Consider the following 16,308-nt stretch of genomic DNA (forward strand, 5'->3'; position numbering starts at 1 on the left):
TAGAGGCAGCGGGCGGGAGGGTGAGACCCTATCCCGCTCCCCTCGCCTCCCCCCCACCCCGCCCCCATCTCTTTTCCAGGCCAGCAGGCTGATTTTTCGAGGCTAATCAGAGAAAGTGGAAGGGAGGAGGGCCCTTGTGTAACATGGTGCCTAAACAGAGGCAGCCCCACCATTTTTCTGGCCGGGTGGGTGGAGGTGACCAAAGATACAATTATAATGTAGCCCCTCCTCTCCCACAAGACCCATTTTAACCAGTGTGTAATAAAGCCCCAGCTCATCCACCCTCTGATTTGGGTCAGATGAGATGAATTTTTAGCTTTTCTGGGGAGTTGGTGCCAGTGGGGGAAGCAGAGGGGTGAAGGAACAAACAAATAGGCTGCAGTTCCCTGGAAGAAAGGGAAAGTGTGGAGCAGACTGAGCAGGGACTTGGGAGGTCCCCTTCGATTCCTCCGCTGTGTCTTTGTTTCCAAGCGAGCATCAGGTCCAGCACCGTGGCAGAGATCATGGGTCTCTGTCTTCCTTACTCCCTTGCTCCTGACATTGGTCCACTGTTTTTGCACCACTTTCCTCACCCCCCTCTCCACCCTGCTGCCGCTGGTTCAGAAGCAAGCCTGTCCTTCCCACTGGCTCCCAGAGCACGCACACGCTGGGCTCCGTCACGCGGCCCCTGATGGCCTCGCTCACAGGCCTCCAACAACGGGGAGGTGGCACCGGCACATCCTGCACCCATCGCCTGGCCTTGCCCATTCTGTGCCCACTGCTGAAGCACGGTTCCCTCCCAACTTCTTTGCCCTAACTCACTTTTATTGGGCTAATTCCTGCTCATCCTTTAAGACTTAGCTTGGGTGTTGCCTCCTCCAGGAAGCCTTCCTGAGGAGGTGCCTGTCCTCCATGTTCCCTTCCTCCTGGCCTTTACCACATGGAGATGTAACAGGAAAACGAGTGTTACTATCGATATGGGAAAGAGAAGGGAGAAGTAACTACAGGATGTGAGGCACTGAGTTGGGGTGGGGGTGGGGGTCAGGGTAGATGTAGACCACAGAGAGTGCTGCAGGGTGTTGGGGTGTCAGAGGACCCATAACTCATGGGGTGAGAGGGGCTCCCAGGAATGAAGGGGAGTAGAGTCCAATCTAACCCCAGGCGTGTGAAAGGCGGTGGCTGAGCAGCCGCGGAGTGCTGGGCGGGAAGGAGGGGTGGTGTGCTGGGCAGAGACAGACCGGAGCGTGGCCTTTAACATGCAGGGAGGGAGGCAGGGTCCCTTAGAAACAGCCACAGGCGATTTACAAAGCTTCAGTTCTTGAATTGTAAAAGGAACGGTGTGAATCCAGATGCAAAGAAGGAAGGTTTCCTTAAACAGACAAGAGCAGGTTAGACAAAAGTTGGACTGTTTTTTATCCCCCCAGGAAAGTGTCATTCCTTTCCTTTCTCCTTCACCCTGACATGTACCGAGGTCTGTCACTGAGGGGCCAGCCACCCAATGCACTCCCACCTTGGAGCTCTTGGGCTCCTCTGTTTCCGTCCTGAGTCCCCAATAGTCCCAAACACTCACCAAGCCTCCTAGACAGTTGCAAATACAGGTAGGGGGTCTTCAGACCCACAGAAACCTCCAACACCATTCAGATGCAAAACAAATAGTTTTGTACACATATATGTATGGCTAGTTTTCATGTATGTGCAAATGAGATGGCAACCGATTCAACGTGGATGTACATAACAACATTACTGAATCATACAGGAAGAGTACAGCCAGGTAGACACCATGAAATGTTTTCAGCTTCAAAAAGGATTCTTATCTTCCAAAGCATAGGGCCCACAGGCCCAGAATGTAAGTTCCTTGATGGTAGGAAAGGTTTGCTTCTCCATATCCTCCACAGGATGGGGCTCAGAGCTTCACACCAACAGGATTTGGCTTGTTTGTTGAGTGACTCATTGAGCAAACATGGGCCTGGTTACCTTGAAATGATCAATATCACCTTGACTTTCCCAAGGAAGAAATAACCTGGGAGCATACGCCATAAAGACTAGCAAAGCCCTCGGTAAGTAGCTAACGTGTGTGTATGCTTTGCCCCTCTGGTAATGCTGGGCCTGGCTGTGCTCGTATGTAGCCAAGGAGAGCAAAACATGAAGCCAGAATACTCATGTGAGTGAAATCTCTCAAGGGAAAAAAGGGAGAAACTTATTTCTTTTGAGTAAACAAGTTGTATATTGAGATAAGGATTTCCTCTGAAAACCTTCAGCCTGATACTGCTTCACAACTGCTGTCATCTCGCACTATAACAAACACAGCCGTGATGAGACTCTCCACTCTGTTCCTGAGTATTCACAGTTGAGCGGTGAGGGCAGCATCTGGTTGGTGCCCAGGGAAGGGAGAGGAAAGCCGTTCCCTCCCCCTCTCTTCCCTCACCCCTCTCCCTGGGGGATCTGGATATCTCCACTGTGGGATCCACAATGTCACTACTATAGTAAACATCATCTCCTGTCACATGGCCACTGAACCATGAGCATGTCAGACCACATCTGGAGTAGTTTTGATCTCATGCGCCATTTCTTAAGCACCTACTATGTGCCAGGTATCAAGTGGGCTCTTTCACATATACTTCCTCATTTATTCCTTACAATAACCCTGTGAGCTGGTTACTTTGGGCTCCCATTTTCCTACGAGGAGACAGAGCCAGGAGTGGTGAAGCCCCATGTCCCAGGAGGAGCAGTAAGTCAGGGGCACGTGCCATTGTAGGAGCTCCATCGGGAAGCATCCAGAGGCCAGAAACTGGGATACTGGTGAAGAGAGCTGGGAATGCTCTCTGCCAACACCTGCAGAAGGCTTCTAGGATGTTAGGACCAAAGAGAACCTTTTGTAGTTGAAGATGTTGAAGCTTAGAGAGGAAAAAAGACCTGCCCCCTGAGCCATGGCAGCAAATACAGCGAGCACTCGTAGCCACGGCTATGGGCTCGTTCCAGCACAGGGAACCGCAGCGACGGCAGTGAGCCCACTGCTCAGTGCCCCACTGTGGGCCACAGGCCCAGACAACAGTGGGTAGGGGAGGGCGGGACTCTGCCAGCCAGCACCTCAGCAAGGATTATAACACACCATTCTTATCCTGAGAGTTACCCTCCCTTCTTCCACCGCCCAAAGCCAAGAGATGGGACCAATGCGTCTTGGTTTTCCCAGGACTTTCCTGGTTTAGGCATCGAAAGTCCCACATTTGGGGAATCCCCTTGGCCCCAGGCAAAGCTGAATAGCTGGTGACCCTAGACTACCTCCACCGTCCTGTATAAAATCCCTGCCTCTGCTGCCCTTATGGTCACATGACCCAGCTTCACCAGATGCAGTGCAGGGCTTTGGGCCCCAGCCCGCACCCTTGGGGTACTGCCCTGCCTCAGTCAATTCTGGAGAAAGAATTTCTGTTGTCACCATGGGTTGCTCAAACCTGGCACCTTTCTGCCTTACCTGTGAGGGGGCAGCCCTCTGCCTCCAGGCTCCTAGAGGGATGTGGGACAGGGAGGAGCAGAAGTGGGAGAGAAAGGCGGGCTGGAGATGGGAAGAAGGGAGGGCAGGGAAGTTGATGCAATTGAGACAGGGAGAGAAGGGAGCCAAGGCAGGCATGGAACAGGGCGGTGGGGAGAAGGAGAGAAAGAAGGAGAGAAGGCGGTATGGTCCTAGAAACAAGGGAAGGCCAATGGCAAGGCCAGCTGCGGTCAAGGTTTCAACGAATTCCCACTGGGCAGAGTTACATGGGGCCATGGAATTACCAGGTTTCATGCCCTCATGTTGTAAATTTTGAGAAAACTGAGGCCTATAGGACAGGAAGGTGAAACCCTCCATAGCAGAAGGCATGTCACACTAATTTTCGTACCCAAACCAGAACTTTCATGGTACCTTGTGTGTGGCAGCTTCTTAGATATTCATTATTAAGGACTGTGACAATAGGGATAGTTATCTCTGGCAATCCAGCGCTCTTAAGCAGGTCTTTCCAAGTCACTGTCAACACAACATTGGATAATTACCTTGGAAATTTGAGCAACGTGACTATTATGGATGAGAAGGTGGCCCCGATCCACTGGGAAACAGAGCAGGGCTGGCTCCACATGTGGGCAGCTGCTGGATGGGGTAACTGGAGGGCAGCTCATTAAGCCCTACCCACCCCATTGTACGTCTCTTCTATTAGCCCGATGTGATGCCACCCAGCTTGCTGTTCCCACCCTGTGAATTCCCCCCGGGGGAGACTATAACAAGGAACTCTGCTGGTGGGAACCCCCCAAAGCCAGTTTTCTCCTGCACCCAAGTTTTTAGGATTTTCGGATTAGCCCGAGAGTGGTAAGTGTGAGAGCATCAGGTCAACTGTCTCCTAGGAAGACCCAAGGAGCCCTCCCTGTGGGCCTCGGGCCTGCTGTCCATACCGCTAGCCATGTGAGGTCTGGGGATGGAGGACAGTGGCAGGAACCAGTGGAGGGTGGGGGCTGGAGCAGGGGAGGTCTCTCCAGAGAAACGGAAAGAAAAGGAGAGGAGCTGAGAAAACCCTCAGGGCACAGCCTCGCACTGAGGGGCAAAGCCCACTGTGGGCCTCTTGTAATACTGACTCCTTGACAGGGGGCGGGGGCCATGCGGGGCTAGAAAGAGGTGTTACTAGGTACTCTCCCTCCTCCATCCAAAGAAAAGGACTCTGTAGTCAAAGGCTTCAGCTGCCAAGATCTGACATGTCTTTTTGGTTTGGGAGAGGGCTGAGGCCCGCACTAGGAAAGCTTTGGTGGGAAGCAGGACCCGACCTCCCTCTGGGGAAGGGGGGCTCCCTCCCTCCCCACCCTTGGCAGCGAGCTCACGAGCACAAGACCCAGGCCCAGCCAGCTGGACCCTGCTGCCAGGACTTTGAATCTCAAGGGAGTGACAGCTAGCAACAGCAGCTCATGTCTCTTGTTTGCAACTGTGAACTTCAAATGGCACAAATACCTGAGCAGGTTTGGGATACCTGAATACCAAGCCCTGTTAGAGATTCACATTGGCTATTACACACACACACACACACACACACACACACACAGAGCTCTTAACTCTGTTTAACTCTGCATTTCCTAACCTTGTTTAATCTTCCTGCTTTGCCTAACACCTTTCAACATCCTGCAGAACTGGTATGAGGAGGACCCCTGCAGGGACACTGGTATGACGCTGTGCTTCCTGAACGTTCTTAGTCGTGGAATCAACAGAAAAACACCATTTTCATGGCACAGGGAGTAGGAGCGCTCTTAGGAGGTTGCTGGCCAGCTCTGTTGACAGGAGAACTTAGGGGGTCACTGGCTGATTGGAGAAAATCAGAGCTACTGGCTGGAGAGCTCTGAGGCTGAGGACAGGGCCCTCAGGGACAGGGGCCTAGAGGCCTGACCTCCTGCCTTGGCCTCCTCCAGCCCACACAGGTACCTGCGGCCTAGCCTGTGTCTGAACTCTCAGCCTGGGCCCAGCGTCTTGCACCACACCACACAGCTTCCTGTCCAGAGCTCTTGGAGAAGCAGTCTTATCCAAGGATGCCTGCTTTCTGTCCACAGCTGAAGAGGGCAAGGTGGAACAGCCCATCTTCCAAGCCACCTTCCCAGGGTCAGGACTTGCCAGTTCCTTCCTCTCTCCCTTCCCTCTCCCTGCAACCCGTGCCTGGATCCAGCCGCAGCAGGCAGCCCCTGGAAAGGTCTCGTGTTAGGCAGCCCTGCCTTCGGAGGTCTCCTGTCTCCAACATGCGGCATCTTCTCCCGCCACCTGCCAGCCAGGTATCATCTCCCAGCCAGCTGAACTTTTAGCTTCCTTGCCATACACATTCCAAGGCCCCACGATCACTGCAGGGCGCTCCTGGGGCCTGACCCAGCTCCCTCCTGGGCTCTGCCCGCCATGATTTTCAGCCCTGTCTCTGGAGCTCTCTGTCCACAGCCTGCTTCCTCCAGACTCTGGATCACAATCTCTGGGGGTCCCCACACCACCTCTATGTGTGTACCGCCGAGCCCTTTGGGGACAGAGGTGAGGGTGATGTGCTACTAACAAGATCAACCATAATAACAGCGCTTTGATTTAAAGCAAATTCAATTGCATAAGCCACATTTACTGCTAAACAAGAGGCGGGTGTGCAGAGTCCATCTCTGTAGATGACGGCATTAAGTGTACAAACCCAAGCATAAAGGGAGCAGCCACAAAATTATAGATACCAGTGGGGCCTGGATATAAATGCAGGGAGTCAGCAACCACTGTGAGGCCTCCCAACTCTCCCCTCTACTTAGAGGCAGAGTCGATTTACAGCTTCCCCCTGCCCTGTTCCCCCGGCCCTGAAGAGCCAGTCTGTAGGCTGGAGAGACAGGCAGGGCTTGTTCACATAATCACACAAAGGTACTTCTCTATGAGATCTCACTCTGTGGCCATTGGAGTAGAGAAAGGAGCCGCCACTGGACATGAGGCGTCTTGGGTTTAAGGTCCAGCTCTCTTTTTTGCCAAAATGCATGACTTGGAAATGATGGTTAGCCTCCCTGAGTCAGAGCTTCCCTCTACAAATGAAGGAGTTGGACTTCACCTATACGGTCTCTTCATGGTTTTACAATACACAAGCCTATGACAAGGAAATCAGTGATGGAGGAACCAGGTACCGGGCCCTGGAGGAGTTGCTCTACTTCTCTGAGTCTCACTTCTCTTATTTGTAAAATGAGGGGTATGATTAGTTTTGATGTTTGTGATGATGCTTTGACTTGGGTTAGTAGGCCGTGGTTTCTACATATTTGGTCAATCATCAATTTAAATGTAGCTGTAAAGATATTTTTTAGATGAAATTAACATTTACATCTGTAGACTTTGAGTAAAGCAGATTACTCTACCTAAAGTAGGTGGGCCTCGTCCAATCAGCTGAAGATCCTAAGAGAGAAAAGACTGAGATCCCCAGAGGAATGGAGAATTCTGCCTCCTGATTGCCTCTGGACTCAAACTGCAGCATCAACTTTTCCCCGGGTCTCCAGCCTGCTGGCCTACCTGCAGATTTTGCACTTCCCAACCATCAGGGCCAACTCCTTATAACAAATCTCTCTCTCCACACACACACACACACATATGCATGTACACACACACAACTGGTTCTCCTTCTCTCGAGAACCTGACAAATGCAAAGTGTTTAGATGAAGTAGGTCCTGGGTTTTAACCCAGACTGCATATCAGAATCATTGAAGGAGCTGTTAAAACCACCAGAGTCTAGACCCCAACCCCAGATCAGTTGAATCAGACTTTCTGGGATGGGGCCAGATCACCACTATTTTATTCTCCCCAGGGCTTCCCCATGTGCAGCCAAGGCTGAGAACCATGGTTGAGTCACTTTGGAGCTAATTAAAATGCGTATCCCCCAAGCTCCACTCGGGACCTATAAATCAGAACTCCTGGTCGGGGGGTGGTGCTGTCATCCTTAGATTTAACCAGCTCCCCGGCACCTGCGTCCAATGCTCTCTGAAGTTTGAGAGCTCTGGGCATGGGGCGCCCCTGAGGGCCTTCTTCACTTTGACAGTCTGTCTTTCTGTGGTTCAAGTTTTGGGGCTGGAACACAGTCCCCTCCCAGGTGGAGACCAAGGACATCACAGCAGGAGAAGTCAGCAGGGCACCATGATTTGAAAAGGGGACAAATTTTGCATCTTCCCCTCCTCCACCGAGAGCACATGTCACCGCCAGGCAGGTCATCTGCATCCTGGAGGGCACACACAGCATCCCACCCACCTTTGTATCCCCAGCCCTGGTGCAGGCATGGCACAGAGAGGTGCTCATACACTTTGTTGCTTCATTGACTAAATGCGTGCATTGTCTCATTGCCACTGGCTCAACCCTGTCCAGGTGTTTCTGTGGGTGGCATGCCTTTTCCCTTTCCCAATTCTTCCCTGCTGGAAGGGCCCATCCCTTCCTTGTCACCTCAGCTCCTCGCCATTCTCCAGGTCCAGCTTACACCCCCTCCCTCTGAAAGATCTTCCCTGATGCTTCTTTCCCACCACTGCATCTGACGGACTCATGGGCAGGCCTGAGAGCCGCCACCCAGCACGCTGCCAGTCATCTCTACAGCCTTTCTCCCACACTGTCGCAGATCATGAGCAGCTGGAGGACAGGACACCCTCCAGAGTCTACCCAGGCCTGGCACACAGTAGGCAGCTGTGGGAACTCAAGGCGCATGCCAAAGGAATCCCTGCTTTGTGGACAACAGAGACCCAAGAAAGCAAGTCAGCCACTCTAACCTCTCCCACCATTGCACCTACCATCCTGGGGAGCCTCTGTGTCCAGAATAAGGCTTTGAGCTACACGTGCATCATCTTGGACTCTGTTCCTTCAAATTCCAGGGCTATACGCTGAACCACTAGTTTACAAGACCTCCCCATTGCCCTGTGAGTGAAGGGAAAAAAAAAAAAAAAGAGTGTTCATTGTCCCTGAGAAAGACAAGAATGGAGGGCAGGATTTGAGGCATTGTGGTAGATTAGAAGATCTGATAAAAGGCTAGGGAGTCAGGGCTGGGAAATGCTTCCAGGGAGTGAGATTTGGCCCTGGAGCAGGAGGAGAGGGGAGTGATATGTCAGCACTCTGCTAGGCCCTTAAACCCCATCCTCTGGATGGGGGTCCTGGAATCATGACCCCATTTCATCAGTGAGGCAGCTAAGGCTCACAGAGAAGAATCAACTTACCCAAGGTGTCTGTGCCCCTGTGTGGCAGAGCCAGGACCCAGACTCAGGTCTGTGTGACTTTGAGGAGGCACCAGTGAATGTCAAAGAGGCAGAAAGGGACTCATTCCTTCACCCACTCAACAAATAACGTTAAATGTGCACTATGTGCCAGGCACTGCCAGGCACAGAAAAGTTAACAAAAGTCCACAATGAGTTTCTAGTCTAGCAAATGAAGGATGAAATACTTTTGGCCCTGGAATTCTGGAAGGCATGATAACAAGACCGGGCCTGCCTGCTTGGCTCCAGAAGTGTCCCCACCAGGACTTAGCACAAGAACACCCGGCTATAGATGGGTACCTGGTCTCCAGCTGTAAAAACCACAAAGACATTCTTATCAGGTGGTGTTGTCCAAGGAAAGAACTGGTGCTACCTTGCTTGCCAAGGTCCAGAGGCGGAGGAGGAAGAGGAGAAGGAATGCCGTCCACCTATCTCAGCGGGTGCCAGTCCAGAGCCCCAACTGAGCTGGAAAGAACTTGCCCCATCTCAGTGTGGGGGCCATACCTTCTGCCACACAATGTTCTCCTGGAGAAGGAAAGCCCCCGTCCTGAAGGCTTAGATTAGCACCAGGATGGTCAGAGATTCCCTTCTCAGCCGTACTTTGCATTCATATACCCTATTTCTCCCTTAGAAGTCTGCACCTGACTCGAAGTCCAGAGTAGCCAACGGGGACAGGCGCCTGTGCATTTTGGGAGGGTGGGGTGCAAACATGCCAACACGACAGCTTCTGGACAAGAAGAGTCTAGAGATCCAGACCGCCCCCACCAACCCCTTCCTCCTCCTTCCTGATGTTGTGCTGACCTTTTCTTTATCTTCCTCTGAGCCTGCACCTTTCCCAGTCTACCTCAGAGCCTAGCCTAGTGCTCCCGAATTCCTACCACATTATGCACTGAGGTTTCTGGTTCAGAAAAGGTACACGTATCTTTTCATATTATAACCACTTTTCCCTGGCGAGGTCGAAGGTCCTTAAGGGACAGTGACTGATGCATAGTTGGTTCTTCACACATGCATGATGAATGAATGGAAGTTTTGTAAGAACTGTAGTAGATTTGTCAGGTATGTCAGAAGCAATAAAACATACTTTACACAAAAGCACCACATGGACTATTTAGCAGATCCGGAGAGCAAAGTAGCTTAACCAGGGGTCTTCATTATGAACTTAAATGATGACTTTAGAACCTTTGAAAAACATCTTATTATGTGTAATTCTGAGTAAAGAGGCATGGATGACTCAACAATAACAAAACCCCACAAACCACCCAGCTCAAAAATGGGCAAAGGACTTGAATGGATTTCTCCAGATCAAGGGACGAATATGCAAAGGTGCTCAATATTTTGCTCAGTATCACTAATTACTAGGAAAATGCAAGTCAAAATCACAGTGAGATACAGATACTACTTTATACCTATGAGGATGGCTACTATCAAAGGAACAAACAAACAAACGAACCAAAAATAATGAATGCTGGTAAGGATGTGGAGAAATGGGAACTCCTATGCATTGCTGATTGGAAATGCAATATGTTGCAGCCATTATGAAAACTAGTACAGTGGTTCTTCAAAAAATTAAACATAGAATTGTCATATGATTCAGCAGTCCCACTCCTGGGTATGTACAGAAAAGAACTGAAAGCAAGACCTCAGCAGGTATTTGTTCACCCATGTTCACAGCAACATTACTCACAAGTGCCAAAAGGTGGGAACAATCCAAAATCCACCAACAGATAAGTGGTTCCATAAAACGGTATTTCAAAACAATGAGACATTATTCAGTCTTAAAAAGAAATGAAGTTCTGTTACATGCTACATCACGAATGGACCTTCAAAACTACACTAAGTGAAATAAGCCGGGGGCAAAGGACAAATACTGCGTAATTCCACTTATCTGAGGTGCCTAGGACAGTCAAATTCAGAGGCAGAAAGTAGAACGGTGGTTGCCAGGGGCTGGGGGAGGAGTAATGGGGAGTCTTGTTTAACGGGTATGGAAGCTCAGTTTGAGATGATGAAGCAGTTCTGGAGACGAGCAGGGCTAGTGGTTGCGCAACAACTTAATGTGCCTAAGCTGCTGAATTGTAGGCCTCAGTGGTGAGACTGAGGCTACGCAGGGGCAGGACTGAAGGGAGCATGGACGCCCCTTGGAGGCAGGCTGCGGTCCGAGAAGGCATTAAATCTCTGGAGTCAGACGGCCCTGATTTCTAGTCCCAGCTGTGTGAGATCAGGTGACACTTTGTTTCTCTGAATTTCAAGTCCCCCATCTGTAAAATGGGGTAAGAATACTCAAAACAGGGGAAATAATACCCATGTTACAAAACAGATCTAAGGATTGAGTGAGATGGCAGATATGAAGGCTGTAGCTGGGCAGCAGGAGAAGCGAACTCTCTCCTGACCTCCCCCTCCCTTCCTTCTCCCCACCCAGGCCCTGGGCAGTTGTCCCCGTTGACCAGGCTTGCCCAACTCCAGCTCACCTTTCCCAGCGATTTGCAGCTTTCCCATATCCCATTCCCCAAAGGCAGCCGCTTCCCAGGACAGACGCAGGGGGCCAGCAGGCAGAGCCTTACTAGTACCTCCGCAGGGTGCGCAGGACAGGCAGACGAGCCAAGACTGAAATGGGAAAGGTAGAATTGCGCTCTCTGTGGGAAGTTTGTGGCGGCTGTATTTTTAGGATGGGAGCAGGAGGGAGGTATTTTTAGGATGGGGTACACTTGCCGTGACTCCTCAAATCCCACTTCACCAGTAACCACTTCTTCTGAGGGGAGGGGAGGAGAGGGGACACCGAGGACCCTCATTTGATGGGTGAGGCAGCTGGCACCCTCTGCGGAGGAGGAAGCCACCCTATGCTCTGTCCTGGGGCTGGGACCCCAGGTGTTTGACTCTGCCCGGTGCCCTTCCGGCCTCCCTTCCAGAGCCACCTCCCTTTTGGGAGTGGAGCCTGGAGTTCCTTACCCCCTGCCCAGCCACATCCCCACTCTCCCTTCAGGATGACCTGAAAGGGAAGTTTATAAGAGGAAAAGGAATGAAAAGGATCCTATTTAACAGCACATACTGGGCGAGGGAACTTCCTGACAGGAAGCGCTGTGGAAACCGGGCCCCATTTGGCCATGGAAAACTGGTTTGGCTCTGAACTGGCCAGAGTGGACAGGAGACCTCGGGCAGCTGTACGTCGCAATTAAACCGGACTTGTCCGAGTTTACTTTCTTTCTTGTCCCCTCTAAGCACACAGACACTATAATAATCTGCACACCACAGGGGGAGAAAGGTACCATTTTTTTTTTAATCCAGGAAAAAAAAACCCACCCTAATTTAGGTTGCAGAGACATAAAGTCCTCCTGGTTCCGAGGCAAATCAACAGCAGATGTAGGCAGCTGAGCGGAGCCAGGCTGAGCAGGGCGGCTGCCATCGGCCACCAGCTTGAGTCACCGGGGTGGAGAGGGAGGGCGGTGGAGGACAGGGGGTGGTTATCGTTATTCTTGGGCTGGGGAGTGGGGTGCAGGAAACAATGGGAACAGAAGAGTCCTTGGGGCTGGGACAGGCGCAGTGTTGCAGGCAGGTACAGACAGGCTCCCAGCAGGCTGCTCTTGTGGGCCAAAGAATTCAAACAGGCCCTGAATCTGAACAGAGACAAGGCCTCTCCTCCCCTCCCACCCAACAAGACCTGGCAGTTCCCTTGTACAGGGCTAAGTCTGGCTGTGGCTGGCCGGCTGCTCCCCGCCCCGATCCCCCACCCACTCTCGTTGAAGAGCCAGGCCACGCCACTGCTGGTGTGGGCGGTTCGGCCCCTGCCTGGGCGCCTGGTGCGCGCAGCACCCCAGGGTCAGGCTGTGTTCTGGCCCCGCTCCTCAGCTCTCCCTTTTCTCTCTTCACTCTAATATAAACATCTGCCCCGCCTCTCGGGCCCCTGGCTGGGCCTACTCTAGGGGACTGGGGACACCAACCCCTGGAACATGAGCTCTTGGGAACAGGGACCTCCCCTGTCTTGTTGGTCGTTTAGCTCTCCAGCCAGCAGGCCTGGCACAAAGTCAGGACTCAGAGAGTGTCTGTCATATAAATGGGTGAGTGCCCCTGAGCACCAAGGGACCCCCCCGCCCCCACCAAGAGAGCACAGCGGCTTAGAACATTCCTACACCCCTGTGTGCAGAGCTGCACACGGAACCTGGCTTAGTGGCATATTTCTTGCATAAAGTGAAGGATTTTTATGATATCCTCAGGTCAATTGAAGATAGAACTCGGCCTGGGACAGAGTGACCCAGTTTTCCCAACCCCCACAAACTTTCCACTGACAGAATGAAGAATCAGAACCTACTCCCAAAGATGCTCTGGATGGCCGAACACTGGAAGCAGAATCAAAGCCTGGGGAAGAGAGAGGGGAAACTGCACGGCCAAGGTCACCCGGCTCATCAGAGGAACTGGAACTAGGTCTCCTGCTGTCCAAAGGCCTTCCCGTTCAGTGATGTTCTGTGATAGCTCGCAGATTTATTAACGTACTGGCACTTACGATTTTTTTTTTCAAATTCTCAAATTTTCCTTGACCCTTTGATTCTCCCGAATTAATTGAACCACATGTTCGCCAGCATCAAGATTGGCCATTTATCAAAGTGCACAGAGCAGAGGGAGGGGGCGCAAGGTACAAGAAGAGAAGGGGTGTCTGCAGCCTTCCCCATACACAGGCCTTTCCTCTGGGCGCTCCCTCGAGCGCTGCCCTCCCGCCCCACAGCACGCAGCTTATCACGGAGAGGTCGGTGTCTGAGCCTCATCGCCCCGTGTGCTGACGGAGGTCACATTGCTAAACAGCCTACTCAGTGGACCTTCGGGGTCTACCTAGTTCTTCTCTCCCCACCCACCTGCCCACCTTGTTCTATGAGAGACATGGGACACAAGAGGGACCCTTCAGTTTTGGTCGCAGCTCCCTGCATTCTTGCCTGGGGTGGGGTGGCGTTGTGGGAGGGCTTCTCGCCCAGTCACTGGAGACAACAACAGGAAGATGGAAGTGGCCACAGCCAGCCCAGATTGGAGGCATTTGCCTGAACCTCCAGGGACCTTGTTTTTTGGTGCCTGGAGTTCCAAGAAGCCCAAGAGCGGCCCTTCTTCCCCTACTGCGGGCTTGGCTGAGGCCATTGGCCCAACGAGGGCTGCACAATGTGAGCTGATTTATTTCACCTCCTACCTCCACACTCCCAGAATGGGCTCTGAGGGCTTCACCTGCAGCTTCCAGGAGAGCAAGAACCTCAGGACTGCTTCAAAGGTGGGAGGGGCAGATAAACCCCGTCTACTCTTTGCCAGAGTGATTTTCTCCTCTCTGCATCTGAATGGGAGCATGTTCAGGTTAGTGCTCAATTGGCTAATCCCCCAACACCTGCAGAAATCCGGAATACCAGGTGGGCGGGGACACTCCTGCCTCTCCAGAGACTCCAGTTGTCCTCTGCAGACTGAACACGTAATCCATCTGTGTGCACCTAAGACAGTGCGGTGCCTGGCACCAGAACTAGGTGCTAAGGGAATGTTTGCTCCCTCGTCCTCCCTCCCTTAACTCCTTCCTCCCCAGTGCAGGTTCAGGCAGATTCAGCAAATGCCAACTGAGCCACTGCTGCCTGTGCAACAGATGGCCCTGGGCTAGGTGCTGCAACTATGCGGTGGGACTTCTGTCCAAGGGGAGGGGTGGGGAGGCGGCCAAATTCTATTTTTCCCAGGGAACTAGTCCTCTCCAAAGATACCACTGAGCTGCTCCTCTTATTTAGGGTTGATTCCTTGAAATGCATAAACAACAAAAGCTGAAATTACAGTTCTTCTTGATGCAAATATTCAAGAAGGAGAGTAGAAACCTCACCTGCAAGAAAAATGAGACCTCAGGGGGCCAGCTCTCAACCCCAAGCTAAGTACACAGCCACAGGTTCTGTGAGCTTAATGTGTGCCCCTCCCCCACCCATATTGCCCCGCCCCCCATCCCCACAAACACACAGCACAGCAGCATCAAGCCTGCACTTCTGAACGGCGGCTTCAGACTCTCCACCCATCTGGGACTGTCATGACCAGCAAGCAAGTCAGAAATAGGCTGTGCTTTTGCTCACTCTAAGGGATTTTTTCCCCCGATACCATTCTCGGGGCCCTCCTCTAATTTTCTCCTCTCAATCCCTATCCCCAGAGCTCAGCATCCTGCCTACAGCTCAGCAGGTGTCCAGCATCAGGCTCAGGTCAGCAGAGGACCCTACCTGCGCTGCCCCACATGGAAGCCATCAGCCACGTGTGCACTTGAAATTCAGCTGGTCAAATGAAGATGAACTGTGAGCATAAAATACACATCAGATTTTGAAGCGAGTACAAAAACAATGTTCAATAGAACATTAATAATTTTATACAAACTACACATTGAAATGATAATATTTTAGATATATTGAGTTAAATAAAATACATCACTAAGATTAATGTCACCTACTTCTCTGTCTTTTTTTTAACGTGACCGTGAGGAATGTTTTGACGTGAACGTATGATTTGTGCACTATTTCTACGGGCAGTGCTGGTCTGTGCTCTGGGGAGGCCTGGGGAAGAAAACCTGTCCCCACCCTTTGGGCATCATGATGGTTTGAGGCCCTGACACAGCCCAGCTGAGCTGAAATTAAGTCTCCTCCATAAAGCATTTGTTTCCCACAGGATTATGCACCCTTCCCCTTGCATTGCCTGCTTGGGGAAGATTCCGGCACACTGTGCCAGTAACGGGGCAACAGAGGGTAAGAATGTCTGGGGCCAGAAGCAGGATCAGAGCCAGCATCTTTCTCCGCAGGTGGGACTACAAGTAAAACTCTTCCACAATGGTCTCCAGGTGCAATCAAATTGTAGGTCATGTTGTTGGAGCTCTCTCAACACACCCGTGTTCCTAGCAGTCATGCTCTTTATCTGTGGGGACCCAAGAGGGAACAGAGCTGTCACTCAGGTCCCCAGCAGAGGACCAGCAAGCTCAGAGAAATGGCTGACACGTGCAAACAGTCTCAGCTCTCTACCTTCTTTCCAGGATGTTTGCTGGTGTCGAGGTGTTGGTTAGGGGAGTTATATTCTGTGACTAGATATTTGGAGAGGAAGAAAAAGTAAGAGTAAATTGCATACCCTGGGTCCTATCCATGTGCTGGGCATGGGTTTTATGTGGACCCTGTTTGGTGAGTGTGGGCCCATTTTATAGATGGGGAGACTGAGGCTTAGAGGTTTATGTGACTCTTCCAGGGCCTAGTGCAAGTTGCTCCTGACCGCTCCCCACAGAAAGACTCTGATGCACGAAAGTGTTGGGGAGGCAGTAAGGGCCGGTCTAGAAATCAGGCCACGAGTCCTAGAGTCAAATTTTAGGAGTTGGGTGACCTTGGACAAGCGACTTTCCTTCCCTGGGCCTCAATTTTCTTAAGATCAGTGTTTCTTCAATTTTTTTCCAACTATAAGGCATGATACCATTTTTCTTCATGATCAGGATATAAAACCAAAGAAAAGTTTGATTAAACATCACCTTAACTACCTATGATACTTGTTGATATTTTCTATTGTTTTATATATCTAAAACTATATATTTATATATAATATACACAAACTATATATATAACTATATATTAATATTTATATACATATAAAGCTGGT

This window comes from Pteronotus mesoamericanus, unplaced genomic scaffold (assembly GCF_021234165.1).
Source record: "Pteronotus mesoamericanus isolate MK-2021 breed Mesoamerican mustached bat unplaced genomic scaffold, CSHL_Meso_final contig_74, whole genome shotgun sequence".
NCBI classification, from domain to species: Eukaryota; Metazoa; Chordata; class Mammalia; order Chiroptera; family Mormoopidae; genus Pteronotus; species Pteronotus mesoamericanus.